The following is a 21,194-nucleotide window of genomic DNA, read 5'->3' on the forward strand; positions in this document are numbered from 1 at the left end:
TTCAGAGCAAAGGGGTCATTTTAAGAAGTAAAGAAAGAGAAATAGAAGAAGGTGAAAAATGTACTAGGTACTTTTTTAAAAAGATAATGACACAAAGAAGGAATATAGTCAATGTAAAAGTAGAAGGGAGGGAAGCAAAAACGACAAAGGAAATTTTAAAAGGGGTTGAAGATTTTTACAGAGAATTATATAGTACAAAATATGTAAACAGTGATACTGTAAAGGAAGTTTTAGAATTCATAGTCAGTAAAGTCAACAGTGAAAATGAGCTTTTAACCCAAGATTTTACCATTTTAGAAATGCACAAATCCCTCAAAAGTTTTAAAAGGGGGAAGTCCCCAGGAGTAGATGGACTCCCCCTGGAATTTTATCTAACCTTTTGGGATATTTTAGCTCATGAACTATTGACTGTTTTTAAAGACTTTGAGACGGTTGACAAACTTCCAGACAGTTTTAGAACAGGGATAGTTTCTTTACTTTACAAAACAGGAGACCGGACTGACTTAAAAAACTGGAGACCAATCACTCTTTTAAATTTTGATTGTAAACTTTTTAGTAAGATTTTAGCCACACGTATGTCGACAGTTTTAGAGGACGTAATCCACCCGGATCAAGCTTGTGCTGTGCCCGGAAGAAGGATAACAGACAGCCTGGTTCTGATTAGAGATGCCATCTGTTTTGCGAGAGACAGAAACATCCGGCTAGTAGTCCTAAATTTAGATTTTGAGAAAGCTTTTGACCGAGTCTCGCACCAGTACCTGTTTCAGGTACTGCAAAAAATGGGTTTTCCGAAGAGGTTCATAGCTTGGGTGGGACTGCTGTACGAGGGCTTAGTCAGCAAAATCCTTGTAAATGGTCATCTCTCTAAAGCGGTAAATATTCGCAGCGGTGTCCGTCAGGGGTGTCCTTTATCCCCCCTTTTGTATGTGGCTTGTATTGAGCCACTGGCACAGATCTTGAGAAGGGATACACGGATAAAAGGAATAGACATTCCAGGGACCAGTGGACTGACAGCGACATGTGTGCTCTACATGGACGACGTAACTCTTTTAGCCACGGACGTTTTATCAATACAAAGAGCTATGGACTTGACGGACTGGTACGGTCGGGCCTCGGGCGCAAAACTCAACAGAAGCAAGTCCGAGGCCCTGCTCTTTGGACCGTGGGACGACAGAGACACAGGCGGACTTAATGTAGATTTTAAGGAGACAGATTTTAAGATTTTAGGAGTTAAATTTGACAAGGAAGGGGGTGGACGGGAAAACTGGACTGACTTATTAGGGAAAGTTAGGAAAAGACTGGGGTTTTGGGGACTACGACAGATGACTTTGGAGGGCAAAGTTTTAATTTTTAAAGCCATCATTTTACCTCTAATGTCACTTGTTTGTTCTGTTTTTATCCCACCTAGGAAATTCCTAAAGAAATTAGAAAGGGCGGTGTTTTATTTCCTGTGGGGGTCCAAGTGGGAGAGGTTGAAGAGGGACGTGGTCAAGAGGAGACCAGAAAATGGTGGAAAAGGGCTCCCAGACCCCCACCTGTTTTTAGGCAGCCGCTTCACCGCCCTACATTTAAGATATGCCACGACCCCATCCAAAGAAAATAAGACAGCAGCCATGGCACGGTTTTGGATGGGGTCTTACCTAAGAGCATTGAAGATTTTACCAATTGATTTGAGTAGTCCTGTATCTTTTAATCTACCCACAGAGTACAGTTTTATAAAAAAGTTTTTAAAGAAACATTTTTTAGAACAACAAGACGTCACTATTTTAACCAACCACAAATCTCTTGTCTCCTTTGTGCAGGACCGGGAACCGGTGAGTCCAATTCCAAACCTCACTCTAAGTGAGGCAAAATTGGTCTGGAAGAATGCTGCTCACCCCGCTCTCCAGAATGGACACAAGGACTTGTCATGGATGGTGGCTCATGAGATCCTCCCGGTCAGGGCGGTTATGCACTCCAGAGGCATGGCCAAAAATCCCATCTGCCCGCGGTCCGGGTGCAAATCCCCGGAGACCGTCTACCATCTGCTCTGGGAGTGCGGTGCTGCGCGGGACCTGTGGGCCAGGGCCGGCCCCCTGTTTTTCCCGTGCCTGCCAGCGGGTGGGGCCCAGGTGGACTACAAGCTCGCCATCCTAGGGGTGGGTCAGGGCCTAAAAGCCCAAACATCGCATGAATTTGCATCGCTCTGGCTCACCCTTAACGTAATCAAGGATGCCATCTGGGTCACCAGAAACCTGCTGGTGGGGAAACGCGTGACGGTCCCCCTCCACGCATGCGAGCAAAGAATAAGATCAACGCTGCAGGGTGGGCCGCACGTCGTCATTCGGACGGGGGGGCCGAGGCCACACAAAGGAGGTCCCGGCCACCACCGACCTTGACCGCCCGTAGATGCACCCTCACCACTCTGGCTACGGGAACAGCGGGCCAGCGGGCCGGAGGAGAGGGGATCTCCGCTGACCCCCGGAAATGGCAGGCCAAGTGTTCTTCCTGGAGAGTGGGGGGGAATGCAGACTTGATAAGGACTCACCCCCAGTCTTGCACAATGGATTTTATCATCTTTATTTTATTTATCTACTGATTTTTACATGCAAACACCACACCCCCTTTTAAGAAACTCAACACACGCATGGACTATTAAACACGACTTGCACAATGGTTTTAGTTTTATTATTTTAAACACTGAATTCTTCATTTTAAACCATGTGTATTAAATGTTCTGCTTGTTTTAAATGTGTGTTGAAAGGAAAGTGTGTTTTGTGAAATATGATTGTAAATGGTGACAATAAAAACCTTTCAAAAGAAAAAATCTGTTCTTATCAGTTTAATATCTGATACGTCCCCTATCCGGGGACTGCATATTAAATTGTTTTTTGGCACATGGAGCCGGAACCGGGGCTTGCTCCGTCCACTCCACGCATCGACCTGGTATTGCAGTGCCTCCAGGAACGGTGTGCTTCCCCTTTTTGGGGACTGCGAATTGTTGTGACTAATAGAAGAACCAACAACACCACTGGACTTTTGTCAGAGAATACAGAAATACGCAGGAAGCGCATACAGAATGACGATGAGGTGACCGTTGACGATGACCGTGCCACAGAGAAAGCAGCAAGCTGCGGTCATATGAGCATAGGGAAAAAAGAAGAACAAAAGCGTCGGTTGCCGGCCGGCTGACTCATCACCGTCACAGCACGTTTTTTGATGTCCCTCTTATTTGAGAGTCTTTACCAACGAGCTGATGAGTCGAATCGGGGGTTTGTGTTGGATGGATTAGGGACACCTGATTCAAATCAAGGTCACGCACGCACGCAGCAGTCAAGCAATGGAAGGTGCCCCGTCCTTCCTTTTCTTGGGGGAGGGGAAGGTCACCGTGTTTGAGGATGGCGAAGGGGGATAGGGCGCCTCTGCCTGGAGGCCAGGCAACTCATACTTACCTGGCAGGGGAGACACCATGATCAGGAAGGTGGTTCACCCAGGGCGAGGCTCGGCCATTGCACTCCGGTTGTGCTGACCCCTGCGAATTCCCCAAATGTGGGAATCTCGACTGCATAATTTATGGTAGTGGGGGACTGCGTTCGCGCTCTCCCCTGTACACACTGGTTAAAAGCAGATAGCGTGGAGGGAAAAAGCGTGCGGTTCTTGACGCTTGTGGCGCCGCCCACTGCCCCAAAGGGTGAAGTTGCACCAGTTTTGTTATGTTTCTGTCTCTTTCTGCTGTGTCAGCCAGTGACCCGGAGAGTTCAGAGAACTGAACTGCGTCTGTTTTCATCGAGGTTGTCGAAACCTGCGACCGGTTTGCCGAATGTGGTTTTTCCCACAAACTTTGATATTCAACGGACGAGTTGATTGACAGCAGTGGTCCCAAAGGCAAAGTTGTTCGGATGGAGGTTTTCTGTCGTATGGTACGACTGTCTCGTGCGCGTGCTGTGAAAAAGCACGCGACATACGTTCGCCTATAGCCGCTCTCATGTTGTTGCTTTTTCATTTTAAAGCGCCACTAGGTGGCCATTCACCGCGTCCTTTCTCGCCTGACCCCAGACTGAGCCCGTGCACGGGTGTACCGGCTTGGGTGAAATTGTCTCGTTCCGTCCAAGAGCTATAGCCGTTCTAGCAGACCCCGCCTCGCCCAGCCCGTAGGTTTCGGCCTGCCGCCGCCAAGCTGAATCGAAATTCCCACTTTTTTTCCGATCTGGACGGACAGTCAGACTCCAGAGAATCTTTCTGCACTGGTTTGGGCCAGATCGGGCAAAAGACCTAGGACTAGTGTGCAAAAGTAGGTTTTTCACAAAATCCCAAATACCCGAAAATTTCGCCAGCGCAACCTTCGAATCCGAGGCATGCGTCTCGCTCGGCTCGAGCCAAGGATTCCGATGATATAAGACACTTGGTTCTGCGGCGTGCGGTTTGGGAGCTACGAGCCATTTCGTACTTTCGGTGGCTGTAGCGCCACCGCCGGGCCCATCGGGGGGCCAGCCTTGGTGATGTTGTAGAGCGAGTGGCTAGTGCCATCCCTCAAAGTTTCAGGTCTCTACGACGTACGGCCTTTGCCAACCCTCCCCCCCCTCACCGCTTCCCAGATGGGCGTCGCCTTTGCCGGCTCCCCTGCCGCTGCGTCATTGTGTCATCGCTTCTCGGCCTTTTGGCTAAGATCAAGTGTAGTATCTGTTCTTATCAGTTTAATATCTGATACGTCCCCTATCCGGGGACTGCATATTAAATTGATTTTTGGCACATGGAGCCGGAACCGGGGCTTGCTCCGTCCACTCCACGCATCGACCTGGTATTGCAGTGCCTCCAGGAACGGTGTGCTTCCCCTTTTTGGGGACTGCGAATTGTTGTGACTAATAGAAGAACCAACAACACCACTGGACTTTTGTCAGAGAATACAGAAATACGCAGGAAGCGCATACAGAATGACGATGAGGTGACCGTTGACGATGACCGTGCCACAGAGAAAGCAGCAAGCTGCGGTCATATGAGCATAGGGAAAAAAGAAGAACAAAAGCGTCGGTTGCCGGCCGGCTGACTCATCACCGTCACAGCACGTTTTTTGATGTCCCGTCTTATTTGAGAGTCTTTACCAACGAGCTGATGAGTCGAATCAGGGGTTTGTGTTGGATGGATTAGGGACACCTGATTCAAATCAAGGTCAGGCACGCACGCACGCAGCAGTCAAGCAATGGAAGGTGCCCCGTCCTTCCTTTTCTTGGGGGAGGGGAAGGTCACCGTGTTTGAGGATGGCGAAGGGGGATAGGGCGCCTCTGCCTGGAGGCCAGGCAACTCATACTTACCTGGCAGGGGAGACACCATGATCAGGAAGGTGGTTCACCCAGGGTGAGGCTCGGCCATTGCACTCCGGTTGTGCTGACCCCTGCGAATTCCCCAAATGTGGGAATCTCGACTGCATAATTTATGGTAGTGGGGGACTGCGTTCGCGCTCTCCCCTGTACACACTGGTTAAAAGCAGATAGCGTGGAGGGAAAAAGCGTGCGGTTCTTGACGCTTGTGGCGCCGCCCACTGCCCCAAAGGGTGAAGTTGCACCAGTTTTGTTATGTTTCTGTCTCTTTCTGCTGTGTCAGCCAGTGACCCGGAGAGTTCAGAGAACTGAACTGCGTCTGTTTTCATCGAGGTTGTCGAAACCTGCGACCGGTTTGCCGAATGTGGTTTTTCCCACAAACTTTGATATTCAACGGACGAGTTGATTGACAGCAGTGGTCCCAAAGGCAAAGTTGTTCGGATGGAGGTTTTCTGTCGTATGGTACGACTGTCTCGTGCGCGTGCTGTGAAAAAGCACGCGACATACATTCGCCTATAGCCGCTCTTATGTTGTTGCTTTTTCATTTTAAAGCGCCACTAGGTGGCCATTCACCGCGTCCTTTCTCGCCTGACCCCAGACTGAGCCCGTGCACGGGTGTACCGGCTTGGGTGAAATTGTCTCGTTCCGTCCAAGAGCTATAGCCGTTCTAGCAGACCCCGCCTCGCCCAGCCCGTAGGTTTCGGCCTGCCGCCGCCAAGCTGAATCGAAATTCCCACTTTTTTTCCGATCTGGACGGACAGTCAGACTCCAGAGAATCTTTCTGCACTGGTTTGGGCCAGATCGGGCAAAAGACCTAGGACTAGTGTGCAAAAGTAGGTTTTTCACAAAATCCCAAATACCCGAAAATTTCGCCAGCGCAACCTTCGAATCCGAGGCATGCGTCTCGCTCGGCTCGAGCCAAGGATTCCGATGATATAAGACACTTGGTTCTGCGGCGTGCGGTTTGGGAGCTACGAGCCATTTCGTACTTTCGGTGGCTGTAGCGCCACCGCCGGGCCCATCGGGGGGCCAGCCTTGGTGATGTTGTAGAGCGAGTGGCTAGTACCATCCCTCAAAGTTTCAGGTCTCTACGACGTACGGCCTTTGCCAACCCTCCCCCCCCTCACCGCTTCCCAGATGGGCGTCGCCTTTGCCGGCTCCCCTGCCGCTGCGTCATTGTGTCATCGCTTCTCGGCCTTTTGGCTAAGATCAAGTGTAGTATCTGTTCTTATCAGTTTAATATCTGATACGTCCCCTATCCGGGGACTGCATATTAAATTGATTTTTGGCACATGGAGCCGGAACCGGGGCTTGCTCCGTCCACTCCACGCATCGACCTGGTATTGCAGTGCCTTTTCGGGGACTGCGAATTGTTGTGACTAATAGAAGAACCAACAACACCACTGGACTTTTGTCAGAGAATACAGAAATATGCAGGAAGCGCATACAGAATGACGATGAGGTGACCGTTGACGATGACCGTGCCACAGAGAAAGCAGCAAGCTGCGGTCATATGAGCATAGGGAAAAAAGAAGAACAAAAGCGTCGGTTGCCGGCCGGCTGACTCATCACCGTCACAGCACGTTTTTTGATGTCCCTCTTATTTGAGAGTCTTTACCAACGAGCTGATGAGTCGAATCAGGGGTTTGTGTTGGATGGATTAGGGACACCTGATTCAAATCAAGGTCAGGCACGCACGCACGCAGCAGTCAAGCAATGGAAGGTGCCCCGTCCTTCCTTTTCTTGGGGGAGGGGAAGGTCACCGTGTTTGAGGATGGCGAAGGGGGATAGGGCGCCTCTGCCTGGAGGCCAGGCAACTCATACTTACCTGGCAGGGGAGACACCATGATCAGGAAGGTGGTTCACCCAGGGCGAGGCTCGGCCATTGCACTCCGGTTGTGCTGACCCCTGCGAATTCCCCAAATGTGGGAATCTCGACTGCATAATTTATGGTAGTGGGGGACTGCGTTCGCGCTCTCCCCTGTACACACTGGTTAAAAGCAGATAGCGTGGAGGGAAAAAGCGTGCGGTTCTTGACGCTTGTGGCGCCGCCCACTGCCCCAAAGGGTGAAGTTGCACCAGTTTTGTTATGTTTCTGTCTCTTTCTGCTGTGTCAGCCAGTGACCCGGAGAGTTCAGAGAACTGAACTGCGTCTGTTTTCATCGAGGTTGTCGAAACCTGCGACCGGTTTGCCGAATGTGGTTTTTCCCACAAACTTTGATATTCAACGGACGAGTTGATTGACAGCAGTGGTCCCAAAGGCAAAGTTGTTCGGATGGAGGTTTTCTGTCGTATGGTACGACTGTCTCGTGCGCGTGCTGTGAAAAAGCACGCGACATACATTCGCCTATAGCCGCTCTTATGTTGTTGCTTTTTCATTTTAAAGCGCCACTAGGTGGCCATTCACCGCGTCCTTTCTCGCCTGACCCCAGACTGAGCCCGTGCACGGGTGTACCGGCTTGGGTGAAATTGTCTCGTTCCGTCCAAGAGCTATAGCCGTTCTAGCAGACCCCGCCTCGCCCAGCCCGTAGGTTTCGGCCTGCCGCCGCCAAGCTGAATCGAAATTCCCACTTTTTTTCCGATCTGGACGGACAGTCAGACTCCAGAGAATCTTTCTGCACTGGTTTGGGCCAGATCGGGCAAAAGACCTAGGACTAGTGTGCAAAAGTAGGTTTTTCACAAAATCCCAAATACCCGAAAATTTCGCCAGCGCAACCTTCGAATCCGAGGCATGCGTCTCGCTCGGCTCGAGCCAAGGATTCCGATGATATAAGACACTTGGTTCTGCGGCGTGCGGTTTGGGAGCTACGAGCCATTTCGTACTTTCGGTGGCTGTAGCGCCACCGCCGGGCCCATCGGGGGGCCAGCCTTGGTGATGTTGTAGAGCGAGTGGCTAGTACCATCCCTCAAAGTTTCAGGTCTCTACGACGTACGGCCTTTGCCAACCCTCCCCCCCCTCACCGCTTCCCAGATGGGCGTCGCCTTTGCCGGCTCCCCTGCCGCTGCGTCATTGTGTCATCGCTTCTCGGCCTTTTGGCTAAGATCAAGTGTAGTATCTGTTCTTATCAGTTTAATATCTGATACGTCCCCTATCCGGGGACTGCATATTAAATTGATTTTTGGCACATGGAGCCGGAACCGGGGCTTGCTCCGTCCACTCCACGCATCGACCTGGTATTGCAGTGCCTTTTCGGGGACTGCGAATTGTTGTGACTAATAGAAGAACCAACAACACCACTGGACTTTTGTCAGAGAATACAGAAATACGCAGGAAGCGCATACAGAATGACGATGAGGTGACCGTTGACGATGACCGTGCCACAGAGAAAGCAGCAAGCTGCGGTCATATGAGCATAGGGAAAAAAGAAGAACAAAAGCGTCGGTTGCCGGCCGGCTGACTCATCACCGTCACAGCACGTTTTTTGATGTCCCTCTTATTTGAGAGTCTTTACCAACGAGCTGATGAGTCGAATCAGGGGTTTGTGTTGGATGGATTAGGGACACCTGATTCAAATCAAGGTCAGGCACGCACGCACGCAGCAGTCAAGCAATGGAAGGTGCCCCGTCCTTCCTTTTCTTGGGGGAGGGGAAGGTCACCGTGTTTGAGGATGGCGAAGGGGGATAGGGCGCCTCTGCCTGGAGGCCAGGCAACTCATACTTACCTGGCAGGGGAGACACCATGATCAGGAAGGTGGTTCACCCAGGGCGAGGCTCGGCCATTGCACTCCGGTTGTGCTGACCCCTGCGAATTCCCCAAATGTGGGAATCTCGACTGCATAATTTATGGTAGTGGGGGACTGCGTTCGCGCTCTCCCCTGTACACACTGGTTAAAAGCAGATAGCGTGGAGGGAAAAAGCGTGCGGTTCTTGGCGCTTGTGGCGCCGCCCACTGCCCCAAAGGGTGAAGTTGCACCAGTTTTGTTATGTTTCTGTCTCTTTCTGCTGTGTCAGCCAGTGACCCGGAGAGTTCAGAGAACTGAACTGCGTCTGTTTTCATCGAGGTTGTCGAAACCTGCGACCGGTTTGCCGAATGTGGTTTTTCCCACAAACTTTGATATTCAACGGACGAGTTGATTGACAGCAGTGGTCCCAAAGGCAAAGTTGTTCGGATGGAGGTTTTCTGTCGTATGGTACGACTGTCTCGTGCGCGTGCTGTGAAAAAGCACGCGACATACGTTCGCCTATAGCCGCTCTCATGTTGTTGCTTTTTCATTTTAAAGCGCCACTAGGTGGCCATTCACCGCGTCCTTTCTCGCCTGACCCCAGACTGAGCCCGTGCACGGGTGTACCGGCTTGGGTGAAATTGTCTCGTTCCGTCCAAGAGCTATAGCCGTTCTAGCAGACCCCGCCTCGCCCAGCCCGTAGGTTTCGGCCTGCCGCCGCCAAGCTGAATCGAAATTCCCACTTTTTTTCCGATCTGGACGGACAGTCAGACTCCAGAGAATCTTTCTGCACTGGTTTGGGCCAGATCGGGCAAAAGACCTAGGACTAGTGTGCAAAAGTAGGTTTTTCACAAAATCCCAAATACCCGAAAATTTCGCCAGCGCAACCTTCGAATCCGAGGCATGCGTCTCGCTCGGCTCGAGCCAAGGATTCCGATGATATAAGACACTTGGTTCTGCGGCGTGCGGTTTGGGAGCTACGAGCCATTTCGTACTTTCGGTGGCTGTAGCGCCACCGCCGGGCCCATCGGGGGGCCAGCCTTGGTGATGTTGTAGAGCGAGTGGCTAGTGCCATCCCTCAAAGTTTCAGGTCTCTACGACGTACGGCCTTTGCCAACCCTCCCCCCCCTCACCGCTTCCCAGATGGGCGTCGCCTTTGCCGGCTCCCCTGCCGCTGCGTCATTGTGTCATCGCTTCTCGGCCTTTTGGCTAAGATCAAGTGTAGTATCTGTTCTTATCAGTTTAATATCTGATACGTCCCCTATCCGGGGACTGCATATTAAATTGATTTTTGGCACATGGAGCCGGAACCGGGGCTTGCTCCGTCCACTCCACGCATCGACCTGGTATTGCAGTGCCTCCAGGAACGGTGTGCTTCCCCTTTTTGGGGCCTGCGAATTGTTGTGACTAATAGAAGAACCAACAACACCACTGGACTTTTGTCAGAGAATACAGAAATACGCAGGAAGCGCATACAGAATGACGATGAGGTGACCGTTGACGATGACCGTGCCACAGAGAAAGCAGCAAGCTGCGGTCATATGAGCATAGGGAAAAAAGAAGAACAAAAGCGTCGGTTGCCGGCCGGCTGACTCATCACCGTCACAGCACGTTTTTTGATGTCCCTCTTATTTGAGAGTCTTTACCAACGAGCTGATGAGTCGAATCGGGGGTTTGTGTTGGATGGATTAGGGACACCTGATTCAAATCAAGGTCAGGCACGCACGCACGCAGCAGTCAAGCAATGGAAGGTGCCCCGTCCTTCCTTTTCTTGGGGGAGGGGAAGGTCACCGTGTTTGAGGATGGCGAAGGGGGATAGGGCGCCTCTGCCTGGAGGCCAGGCAACTCATACTTACCTGGCAGGGGAGACACCATGATCAGGAAGGTGGGTCACCCAGGGCGAGGCTCGGCCATTGCACTCCGGTTGTGCTGACCCCTGCGAATTCCCCAAATGTGGGAATCTCGACTGCATAATTTATGGTAGTGGGGGACTGCGTTCGCGCTCTCCCCTGTACACACTGGTTAAAAGCAGATAGCGTGGAGGGAAAAAGCGTGCGGTTCTTGACGCTTGTGGCGCCGCCCACTGCCCCAAAGGGTGAAGTTGCACCAGTTTTGTTATGTTTCTGTCTCTTTCTGCTGTGTCAGCCAGTGACCCGGAGAGTTCAGAGAACTGAACTGCGTCTGTTTTCATCGAGGTTGTCGAAACCTGCGACCGGTTTGCCGAATGTGGTTTTTCCCACAAACTTTGATATTCAACGGACGAGTTGATTGACAGCAGTGGTCCCAAAGGCAAAGTTGTTCGGATGGAGGTTTTCTGTCGTATGGTACGACTGTCTCGTGCGCGTGCTGTGAAAAAGCACGCGACATACGTTCGCCTATAGCCGCTCTCATGTTGTTGCTTTTTCATTTTAAAGCGCCACTAGGTGGCCATTCACCGCGTCCTTTCTCGCCTGACCCCAGACTGAGCCCGTGCACGGGTGTACCGGCTTGGGTGAAATTGTCTCGTTCCGTCCAAGAGCTATAGCCGTTCTAGCAGACCCCGCCTCGCCCAGCCCGTAGGTTTCGGCCTGCCGCCGCCAAGCTGAATCGAAATTCCCACTTTTTTTCCGATCTGGACGGACAGTCAGACTCCAGAGAATCTTTCTGCACTGGTTTGGGCCAGATCGGGCAAAAGACCTAGGACTAGTGTGCAAAAGTAGGTTTTTCACAAAATCCCAAATACCCGAAAATTTCGCCAGCGCAACCTTCGAATCCGAGGCATGCGTCTCGCTCGGCTCGAGCCAAGGATTCCGATGATATAAGACACTTGGTTCTGCGGCGTGCGGTTTGGGAGCTACGAGCCATTTCGTACTTTCGGTGGCTGTAGCGCCACCGCCGGGCCCATCGGGGGGCCAGCCTTGGTGATGTTGTAGAGCGAGTGGCTAGTACCATCCCTCAAAGTTTCAGGTCTCTACGACGTACGGCCTTTGCCAACCCTCCCCCCCCTCACCGCTTCCCAGATGGGCGTCGCCTTTGCCGGCTCCCCTGCCGCTGCGTCATTGTGTCATCGCTTCTCGGCCTTTTGGCTAAGATCAAGTGTAGTATCTGTTCTTATCAGTTTAATATCTGATACGTCCCCTATCCGGGGACTGCATATTAAATTGATTTTTGGCACATGGAGCCGGAACCGGGGCTTGCTCCGTCCACTCCACGCATCGACCTGGTATTGCAGTGCCTCCAGGAACGGTGTGCTTCCCCTTTTTGGGGCCTGCGAATTGTTGTGACTAATAGAAGAACCAACAACACCACTGGACTTTTGTCAGAGAATACAGAAATACGCAGGAAGCGCATACAGAATGACGATGAGGTGACCGTTGACGATGACCGTGCCACAGAGAAAGCAGCAAGCTGCGGTCATATGAGCATAGGGAAAAAAGAAGAACAAAAGCGTCGGTTGCCGGCCGGCTGACTCATCACCGTCACAGCACGTTTTTTGATGTCCCTCTTATTTGAGAGTCTTTACCAACGAGCTGATGAGTCGAATCGGGGGTTTGTGTTGGATGGATTAGGGACACCTGATTCAAATCAAGGTCAGGCACGCACGCACGCAGCAGTCAAGCAATGGAAGGTGCCCCGTCCTTCCTTTTCTTGGGGGAGGGGAAGGTCACCGTGTTTGAGGATGGCGAAGGGGGATAGGGCGCCTCTGCCTGGAGGCCAGGCAACTCATACTTACCTGGCAGGGGAGACACCATGATCAGGAAGGTGGGTCACCCAGGGCGAGGCTCGGCCATTGCACTCCGGTTGTGCTGACCCCTGCGAATTCCCCAAATGTGGGAATCTCGACTGCATAATTTATGGTAGTGGGGGACTGCGTTCGCGCTCTCCCCTGTACACACTGGTTAAAAGCAGATAGCGTGGAGGGAAAAAGCGTGCGGTTCTTGACGCTTGTGGCGCCGCCCACTGCCCCAAAGGGTGAAGTTGCACCAGTTTTGTTATGTTTCTGTCTCTTTCTGCTGTGTCAGCCAGTGACCCGGAGAGTTCAGAGAACTGAACTGCGTCTGTTTTCATCGAGGTTGTCGAAACCTGCGACCGGTTTGCCGAATGTGGTTTTTCCCACAAACTTTGATATTCAACGGACGAGTTGATTGACAGCAGTGGTCCCAAAGGCAAAGTTGTTCGGATGGAGGTTTTCTGTCGTATGGTACGACTGTCTCGTGCGCGTGCTGTGAAAAAGCACGCGACATACGTTCGCCTATAGCCGCTCTCATGTTGTTGCTTTTTCATTTTAAAGCGCCACTAGGTGGCCATTCACCGCGTCCTTTCTCGCCTGACCCCAGACTGAGCCCGTGCACGGGTGTACCGGCTTGGGTGAAATTGTCTCGTTCCGTCCAAGAGCTATAGCCGTTCTAGCAGACCCCGCCTCGCCCAGCCCGTAGGTTTCGGCCTGCCGCCGCCAAGCTGAATCGAAATTCCCACTTTTTTTCCGATCTGGACGGACAGTCAGACTCCAGAGAATCTTTCTGCACTGGTTTGGGCCAGATCGGGCAAAAGACCTAGGACTAGTGTGCAAAAGTAGGTTTTTCACAAAATCCCAAATACCCGAAAATTTCGCCAGCGCAACCTTCGAATCCGAGGCATGCGTCTCGCTCGGCTCGAGCCAAGGATTCCGATGATATAAGACACTTGGTTCTGCGGCGTGCGGTTTGGGAGCTACGAGCCATTTCGTACTTTCGGTGGCTGTAGCGCCACCGCCGGGCCCATCGGGGGGCCAGCCTTGGTGATGTTGTAGAGCGAGTGGCTAGTACCATCCCTCAAAGTTTCAGGTCTCTACGACGTACGGCCTTTGCCAACCCTCCCCCCCCTCACCGCTTCCCAGATGGGCGTCGCCTTTGCCGGCTCCCCTGCCGCTGCGTCATTGTGTCATCGCTTCTCGGCCTTTTGGCTAAGATCAAGTGTAGTATCTGTTCTTATCAGTTTAATATCTGATACGTCCCCTATCCGGGGACTGCATATTAAATTGATTTTTGGCACATGGAGCCGGAACCGGGGCTTGCTCCGTCCACTCCACGCATCGACCTGGTATTGCAGTGCCTTTTCGGGGACTGCGAATTGTTGTGACTAATAGAAGAACCAACAACACCACTGGACTTTTGTCAGAGAATACAGAAATACGCAGGAAGCGCATACAGAATGACGATGAGGTGACCGTTGACGATGACCGTGCCACAGAGAAAGCAGCAAGCTGCGGTCATATGAGCATAGGGAAAAAAGAAGAACAAAAGCGTCGGTTGCCGGCCGGCTGACTCATCACCGTCACAGCACGTTTTTTGATGTCCCTCTTATTTGAGAGTCTTTACCAACGAGCTGATGAGTCGAATCAGGGGTTTGTGTTGGATGGATTAGGGACACCTGATTCAAATCAAGGTCAGGCACGCACGCACGCAGCAGTCAAGCAATGGAAGGTGCCCCGTCCTTCCTTTTCTTGGGGGAGGGGAAGGTCACCGTGTTTGAGGATGGCGAAGGGGGATAGGGCGCCTCTGCCTGGAGGCCAGGCAACTCATACTTACCTGGCAGGGGAGACACCATGATCAGGAAGGTGGTTCACCCAGGGCGAGGCTCGGCCATTGCACTCCGGTTGTGCTGACCCCTGCGAATTCCCCAAATGTGGGAATCTCGACTGCATAATTTATGGTAGTGGGGGACTGCGTTCGCGCTCTCCCCTGTACACACTGGTTAAAAGCAGATAGCGTGGAGGGAAAAAGCGTGCGGTTCTTGGCGCTTGTGGCGCCGCCCACTGCCCCAAAGGGTGAAGTTGCACCAGTTTTGTTATGTTTCTGTCTCTTTCTGCTGTGTCAGCCAGTGACCCGGAGAGTTCAGAGAACTGAACTGCGTCTGTTTTCATCGAGGTTGTCGAAACCTGCGACCGGTTTGCCGAATGTGGTTTTTCCCACAAACTTTGATATTCAACGGACGAGTTGATTGACAGCAGTGGTCCCAAAGGCAAAGTTGTTCGGATGGAGGTTTTCTGTCGTATGGTACGACTGTCTCGTGCGCGTGCTGTGAAAAAGCACGCGACATACGTTCGCCTATAGCCGCTCTCATGTTGTTGCTTTTTCATTTTAAAGCGCCACTAGGTGGCCATTCACCGCGTCCTTTCTCGCCTGACCCCAGACTGAGCCCGTGCACGGGTGTACCGGCTTGGGTGAAATTGTCTCGTTCCGTCCAAGAGCTATAGCCGTTCTAGCAGACCCCGCCTCGCCCAGCCCGTAGGTTTCGGCCTGCCGCCGCCAAGCTGAATCGAAATTCCCACTTTTTTTCCGATCTGGACGGACAGTCAGACTCCAGAGAATCTTTCTGCACTGGTTTGGGCCAGATCGGGCAAAAGACCTAGGACTAGTGTGCAAAAGTAGGTTTTTCACAAAATCCCAAATACCCGAAAATTTCGCCAGCGCAACCTTCGAATCCGAGGCATGCGTCTCGCTCGGCTCGAGCCAAGGATTCCGATGATATAAGACACTTGGTTCTGCGGCGTGCGGTTTGGGAGCTACGAGCCATTTCGTACTTTCGGTGGCTGTAGCGCCACCGCCGGGCCCATCGGGGGGCCAGCCTTGGTGATGTTGTAGAGCGAGTGGCTAGTGCCATCCCTCAAAGTTTCAGGTCTCTACGACGTACGGCCTTTGCCAACCCTCCCCCCCCTCACCGCTTCCCAGATGGGCGTCGCCTTTGCCGGCTCCCCTGCCGCTGCGTCATTGTGTCATCGCTTCTCGGCCTTTTGGCTAAGATCAAGTGTAGTATCTGTTCTTATCAGTTTAATATCTGATACGTCCCCTATCCGGGGACTGCATATTAAATTGATTTTTGGCACATGGAGCCGGAACCGGGGCTTGCTCCGTCCACTCCACGCATCGACCTGGTATTGCAGTGCCTCCAGGAACGGTGTGCTTCCCCTTTTTGGGGCCTGCGAATTGTTGTGACTAATAGAAGAACCAACAACACCACTGGACTTTTGTCAGAGAATACAGAAATACGCAGGAAGCGCATACAGAATGACGATGAGGTGACCGTTGACGATGACCGTGCCACAGAGAAAGCAGCAAGCTGCGGTCATATGAGCATAGGGAAAAAAGAAGAACAAAAGCGTCGGTTGCCGGCCGGCTGACTCATCACCGTCACAGCACGTTTTTTGATGTCCCTCTTATTTGAGAGTCTTTACCAACGAGCTGATGAGTCGAATCGGGGGTTTGTGTTGGATGGATTAGGGACACCTGATTCAAATCAAGGTCAGGCACGCACGCACGCAGCAGTCAAGCAATGGAAGGTGCCCCGTCCTTCCTTTTCTTGGGGGAGGGGAAGGTCACCGTGTTTGAGGATGGCGAAGGGGGATAGGGCGCCTCTGCCTGGAGGCCAGGCAACTCATACTTACCTGGCAGGGGAGACACCATGATCAGGAAGGTGGGTCACCCAGGGCGAGGCTCGGCCATTGCACTCCGGTTGTGCTGACCCCTGCGAATTCCCCAAATGTGGGAATCTCGACTGCATAATTTATGGTAGTGGGGGACTGCGTTCGCGCTCTCCCCTGTACACACTGGTTAAAAGCAGATAGCGTGGAGGGAAAAAGCGTGCGGTTCTTGACGCTTGTGGCGCCGCCCACTGCCCCAAAGGGTGAAGTTGCACCAGTTTTGTTATGTTTCTGTCTCTTTCTGCTGTGTCAGCCAGTGACCCGGAGAGTTCAGAGAACTGAACTGCGTCTGTTTTCATCGAGGTTGTCGAAACCTGCGACCGGTTTGCCGAATGTGGTTTTTCCCACAAACTTTGATATTCAACGGACGAGTTGATTGACAGCAGTGGTCCCAAAGGCAAAGTTGTTCGGATGGAGGTTTTCTGTCGTATGGTACGACTGTCTCGTGCGCGTGCTGTGAAAAAGCACGCGACATACGTTCGCCTATAGCCGCTCTCATGTTGTTGCTTTTTCATTTTAAAGCGCCACTAGGTGGCCATTCACCGCGTCCTTTCTCGCCTGACCCCAGACTGAGCCCGTGCACGGGTGTACCGGCTTGGGTGAAATTGTCTCGTTCCGTCCAAGAGCTATAGCCGTTCTAGCAGACCCCGCCTCGCCCAGCCCGTAGGTTTCGGCCTGCCGCCGCCAAGCTGAATCGAAATTCCCACTTTTTTTCCGATCTGGACGGACAGTCAGACTCCAGAGAATCTTTCTGCACTGGTTTGGGCCAGATCGGGCAAAAGACCTAGGACTAGTGTGCAAAAGTAGGTTTTTCACAAAATCCCAAATACCCGAAAATTTCGCCAGCGCAACCTTCGAATCCGAGGCATGCGTCTCGCTCGGCTCGAGCCAAGGATTCCGATGATATAAGACACTTGGTTCTGCGGCGTGCGGTTTGGGAGCTACGAGCCATTTCGTACTTTCGGTGGCTGTAGCGCCACCGCCGGGCCCATCGGGGGGCCAGCCTTGGTGATGTTGTAGAGCGAGTGGCTAGTGCCATCCCTCAAAGTTTCAGGTCTCTACGACGTACGGCCTTTGCCAACCCTCCCCCCCCTCACCGCTTCCCAGATGGGCGTCGCCTTTGCCGGCTCCCCTGCCGCTGCGTCATTGTGTCATCGCTTCTCGGCCTTTTGGCTAAGATCAAGTGTAGTATCTGTTCTTATCAGTTTAATATCTGATACGTCCCCTATCCGGGGACTGCATATTAAATTGATTTTTGGCACATGGAGCCGGAACCGGGGCTTGCTCCGTCCACTCCACGCATCGACCTGGTATTGCAGTGCCTCCAGGAACGGTGTGCTTCCCCTTTTTGGGGCCTGCGAATTGTTGTGACTAATAGAAGAACCAACAACACCACTGGACTTTTGTCAGAGAATACAGAAATACGCAGGAAGCGCATACAGAATGACGATGAGGTGACCGTTGACGATGACCGTGCCACAGAGAAAGCAGCAAGCTGCGGTCATATGAGCATAGGGAAAAAAGAAGAACAAAAGCGTCGGTTGCCGGCCGGCTGACTCATCACCGTCACAGCACGTTTTTTGATGTCCCTCTTATTTGAGAGTCTTTACCAACGAGCTGATGAGTCGAATCGGGGGTTTGTGTTGGATGGATTAGGGACACCTGATTCAAATCAAGGTCAGGCACGCACGCACGCAGCAGTCAAGCAATGGAAGGTGCCCCGTCCTTCCTTTTCTTGGGGGAGGGGAAGGTCACCGTGTTTGAGGATGGCGAAGGGGGATAGGGCGCCTCTGCCTGGAGGCCAGGCAACTCATACTTACCTGGCAGGGGAGACACCATGATCAGGAAGGTGGGTCACCCAGGGCGAGGCTCGGCCATTGCACTCCGGTTGTGCTGACCCCTGCGAATTCCCCAAATGTGGGAATCTCGACTGCATAATTTATGGTAGTGGGGGACTGCGTTCGCGCTCTCCCCTGTACACACTGGTTAAAAGCAGATAGCGTGGAGGGAAAAAGCGTGCGGTTCTTGACGCTTGTGGCGCCGCCCACTGCCCCAAAGGGTGAAGTTGCACCAGTTTTGTTATGTTTCTGTCTCTTTCTGCTGTGTCAGCCAGTGACCCGGAGAGTTCAGAGAACTGAACTGCGTCTGTTTTCATCGAGGTTGTCGAAACCTGCGACCGGTTTGCCGAATGTGGTTTTTCCCACAAACTTTGATATTCAACGGACGAGTTGATTGACAGCAGTGGTCCCAAAGGCAAAGTTGTTCGGATGGAGGTTTTCTGTCGTATGGTACGACTGTCTCGTGCGCGTGCTGTGAAAAAGCACGCGACATACGTTCGCCTATAGCCGCTCTCATGTTGTTGCTTTTTCATTTTAAAGCGCCACTAGGTGGCCATTCACCGCGTCCTTTCTCGCCTGACCCCAGACTGAGCCCGTGCACGGGTGTACCGGCTTGGGTGAAATTGTCTCGTTCCGTCCAAGAGCTATAGCCGTTCTAGCAGACCCCGCCTCGCCCAGCCCGTAGGTTTCGGCCTGCCGCCGCCAAGCTGAATCGAAATTCCCACTTTTTTTCCGATCTGGACGGACAGTCAGACTCCAGAGAATCTTTCTGCACTGGTTTGGGCCAGATCGGGCAAAAGACCTAGGACTAGTGTGCAAAAGTAGGTTTTTCACAAAATCCCAAATACCCGAAAATTTCGCCAGCGCAACCTTCGAATCCGAGGCATGCGTCTCGCTCGGCTCGAGCCAAGGATTCCGATGATATAAGACACTTGGTTCTGCGGCGTGCGGTTTGGGAGCTACGAGCCATTTCGTACTTTCGGTGGCTGTAGCGCCACCGCCGGGCCCATCGGGGGGCCAGCCTTGGTGATGTTGTAGAGCGAGTGGCTAGTACCATCCCTCAAAGTTTCAGGTCTCTACGACGTACGGCCTTTGCCAACCCTCCCCCCCCTCACCGCTTCCCAGATGGGCGTCGCCTTTGCCGGCTCCCCTGCCGCTGCGTCATTGTGTCATCGCTTCTCGGCCTTTTGGCTAAGATCAAGTCGTGATTTCTTTGATCTTTTGAGAAGTTATGATGGCTGGTGTAGCTGGGTACTCAGTTCCAAGGGCGGGACTGAGAAATACTCTACGTTTCCAAATGAAGACGCCGGGGGTGGAGATGATGGAAAGAGATGTGTTTGCACGGGTAGTTCTTCTGGACAAGCTGAAGTTGAAAGTGGAAGAGGTGTACTGTCTACAGACCAACAGACAAGAGAAGTGTTTTGACCTAACTTTGAACACGGTGGAATTATACAAAGAGGTGTTGGAAAAGTTTGGGAAGTGTGACAAGGTGGGCTTGATGGGGAAATTCGAGGTGATAAGTCTGGACAGACCTAACTTCAGGGTCATCACTCTTCATATGTTTAACCCATACGTCACAGATGAAGCGTTGGTGGCTTTTTTGGGAAAATATGCTGAAGTTCTCACACCTGCAAGATACATAAAGGACAATGTGGGGTTATGGACTGGGAAAAGGCAGTTCCAAGTTCTCCTAAAATCGGATGAGGATGGGTTTGAGGGGGTCATGCACCCTCCTGCTTTTTTCAACATAGGAGCGGACAAGGGATATCTTTTCTATTCAAGACAGCCTCCTTTTTGTAGAAGGTGCAGACGGTATGGCCATAGTGATGGCAGGTGTGGAGAAGAAAGATGTTGGCGGTGTTCTAAGATGGGACACACAGCAAAAGAGTGCAGTATTCCTAAGTCATGTCACAGCTGTGGCTCATTAGGACATTTGATGAAGGAATGTAAGGAAGGGCGCAAGCTGAATCGAGGAGGAAGGAGAGTGGAGGAAACAGTGGCAGAGGAGAAGAACGGGGAGGAGGTCCAACAGGAGACAATGGAGCAAGAAATAAAAGAGAAGGTGGTGTTTGAGGTGGTAAAGGAGGGAGGAAGCGAGGCAGAAGCAGAGAAAGTGGAAGATGTGATGGATGCTTTCTTAGAAGCGTTAAATGGGGAACAGTTTAAGGTCACCGAGTTGTACACAGGGGATGTGGAAGATGAGATGGAAGTGGAGAGACAAAGTGACCCGGATGGATCAAGAGGGGATGGAAGTCAGCGGATCAGGAAAGCCGAGAAGGAAAAGGCGAGACCAGGCAAGAGGGTGAGAGCCGAGACGAGGCAGAGTTTGAGTTGTTCTGAGGATTCACTATCTACCGACAGTCAAGAGGGGCTCGAGATGGACAATGCTAGACCCTTATTTCAGTTGTCACAGGGAAAGGGTGGTAGTGACAATGAAGAACCGAAGGATGATGGGGTTGGTCTCAGTGTGTCGCCCATATGCTGGTCAGATCTGGTGGGGACTGAGACTGGGACCACAGGACCACTGGGACCACTGGAGGATCGAGGGATGGAAGGGACATTAAGGACTGAATAAGTGGTGAGCAATGACGAATTGACTGTGGGGTCTATAAATGTAAGAGGTTTAAGAGACAATGTGAAGCGAAGAGCGGTTTTTTCTTTTTTGGAAAATTGCAGATGTGATATTCTTTTTTTGCAGGAGGTTCATTTGAAAAGTTCACAAGATGCAAGGAAATTTACAGAAGAATGGGGGAGGGGAGGAGCAGTATGGAGTGTGGGAGGGGTTTATTCCTCAGGAGTGGGGATCTTGTTTCGGGGTAAAGAGTTGGAAGTCAGAAGTTATTTTACGGTTTCACAAGGGAGAGTGATTGGGGCTGATGTAAGGTGGAGAGGGGGGGAATATAGATTACTCTCAGTTTATGCTCCACAAACAGTGGAAGAGAGGAAAGATATTTTTGAAATG

General features: G+C 52.0%; 17 non-coding genes and 1 pseudogene across 17 annotated transcripts; all 18 read left to right on the forward strand.

The window, feature by feature from the left end:
* The first annotated feature begins 2,786 nt into the window (after positions 1-2,786).
* Positions 2,787-2,959, forward strand: LOC137066910 (U2 spliceosomal RNA; annotated as a pseudogene).
* A 464-nt stretch (positions 2,960-3,423) lies between these two features.
* On the forward strand, positions 3,424-3,587 carry LOC137067058 (U1 spliceosomal RNA). Its single transcript, XR_010902883.1, has one exon. It is a non-coding gene; the product is annotated as a U1 spliceosomal RNA (small nuclear RNA).
* Positions 3,588-4,620: 1,033 nt separating this feature from the next.
* LOC137066591 (U2 spliceosomal RNA) lies at positions 4,621-4,811 on the forward strand. Its single transcript, XR_010902498.1, has one exon. It is a non-coding gene; the product is annotated as a U2 spliceosomal RNA (small nuclear RNA).
* Positions 4,812-5,280: 469 nt separating this feature from the next.
* Positions 5,281-5,444, forward strand: LOC137066474 (U1 spliceosomal RNA). Its single transcript, XR_010902391.1, has one exon. It is a non-coding gene; the product is annotated as a U1 spliceosomal RNA (small nuclear RNA).
* A 1,033-nt stretch (positions 5,445-6,477) lies between these two features.
* LOC137066876 (U2 spliceosomal RNA) lies at positions 6,478-6,670 on the forward strand. The gene has a single exon (XR_010902756.1). It is a non-coding gene; the product is annotated as a U2 spliceosomal RNA (small nuclear RNA).
* Positions 6,671-7,114: 444 nt separating this feature from the next.
* Positions 7,115-7,278, forward strand: LOC137067059 (U1 spliceosomal RNA). The gene has a single exon (XR_010902884.1). It is a non-coding gene; the product is annotated as a U1 spliceosomal RNA (small nuclear RNA).
* A 1,033-nt stretch (positions 7,279-8,311) lies between these two features.
* Positions 8,312-8,504, forward strand: LOC137066877 (U2 spliceosomal RNA). Its single transcript, XR_010902757.1, has one exon. It is a non-coding gene; the product is annotated as a U2 spliceosomal RNA (small nuclear RNA).
* A 444-nt stretch (positions 8,505-8,948) lies between these two features.
* On the forward strand, positions 8,949-9,112 carry LOC137067060 (U1 spliceosomal RNA). Its single transcript, XR_010902885.1, has one exon. It is a non-coding gene; the product is annotated as a U1 spliceosomal RNA (small nuclear RNA).
* Positions 9,113-10,145: 1,033 nt separating this feature from the next.
* Positions 10,146-10,336, forward strand: LOC137066593 (U2 spliceosomal RNA). Its single transcript, XR_010902499.1, has one exon. It is a non-coding gene; the product is annotated as a U2 spliceosomal RNA (small nuclear RNA).
* A 468-nt stretch (positions 10,337-10,804) lies between these two features.
* Positions 10,805-10,968, forward strand: LOC137067345 (U1 spliceosomal RNA). Its single transcript, XR_010903144.1, has one exon. It is a non-coding gene; the product is annotated as a U1 spliceosomal RNA (small nuclear RNA).
* Positions 10,969-12,001: 1,033 nt separating this feature from the next.
* LOC137066594 (U2 spliceosomal RNA) lies at positions 12,002-12,192 on the forward strand. The gene has a single exon (XR_010902500.1). It is a non-coding gene; the product is annotated as a U2 spliceosomal RNA (small nuclear RNA).
* A 468-nt stretch (positions 12,193-12,660) lies between these two features.
* Positions 12,661-12,824, forward strand: LOC137067347 (U1 spliceosomal RNA). The gene has a single exon (XR_010903146.1). It is a non-coding gene; the product is annotated as a U1 spliceosomal RNA (small nuclear RNA).
* A 1,033-nt stretch (positions 12,825-13,857) lies between these two features.
* On the forward strand, positions 13,858-14,050 carry LOC137066878 (U2 spliceosomal RNA). Its single transcript, XR_010902758.1, has one exon. It is a non-coding gene; the product is annotated as a U2 spliceosomal RNA (small nuclear RNA).
* A 444-nt stretch (positions 14,051-14,494) lies between these two features.
* Positions 14,495-14,658, forward strand: LOC137067061 (U1 spliceosomal RNA). The gene has a single exon (XR_010902886.1). It is a non-coding gene; the product is annotated as a U1 spliceosomal RNA (small nuclear RNA).
* A 1,033-nt stretch (positions 14,659-15,691) lies between these two features.
* LOC137066595 (U2 spliceosomal RNA) lies at positions 15,692-15,882 on the forward strand. The gene has a single exon (XR_010902501.1). It is a non-coding gene; the product is annotated as a U2 spliceosomal RNA (small nuclear RNA).
* Positions 15,883-16,350: 468 nt separating this feature from the next.
* Positions 16,351-16,514, forward strand: LOC137067348 (U1 spliceosomal RNA). The gene has a single exon (XR_010903147.1). It is a non-coding gene; the product is annotated as a U1 spliceosomal RNA (small nuclear RNA).
* A 1,033-nt stretch (positions 16,515-17,547) lies between these two features.
* LOC137066596 (U2 spliceosomal RNA) lies at positions 17,548-17,738 on the forward strand. Its single transcript, XR_010902502.1, has one exon. It is a non-coding gene; the product is annotated as a U2 spliceosomal RNA (small nuclear RNA).
* Positions 17,739-18,206: 468 nt separating this feature from the next.
* LOC137067349 (U1 spliceosomal RNA) lies at positions 18,207-18,370 on the forward strand. Its single transcript, XR_010903148.1, has one exon. It is a non-coding gene; the product is annotated as a U1 spliceosomal RNA (small nuclear RNA).
* The last annotated feature ends 2,824 nt before the right edge of the window (positions 18,371-21,194 follow it).

Source organism: Pseudorasbora parva, unplaced genomic scaffold (genome assembly GCF_024679245.1).
Source record: "Pseudorasbora parva isolate DD20220531a unplaced genomic scaffold, ASM2467924v1 scaffold_33, whole genome shotgun sequence".
Classification (NCBI taxonomy): domain Eukaryota; kingdom Metazoa; phylum Chordata; class Actinopteri; order Cypriniformes; family Gobionidae; genus Pseudorasbora; species Pseudorasbora parva.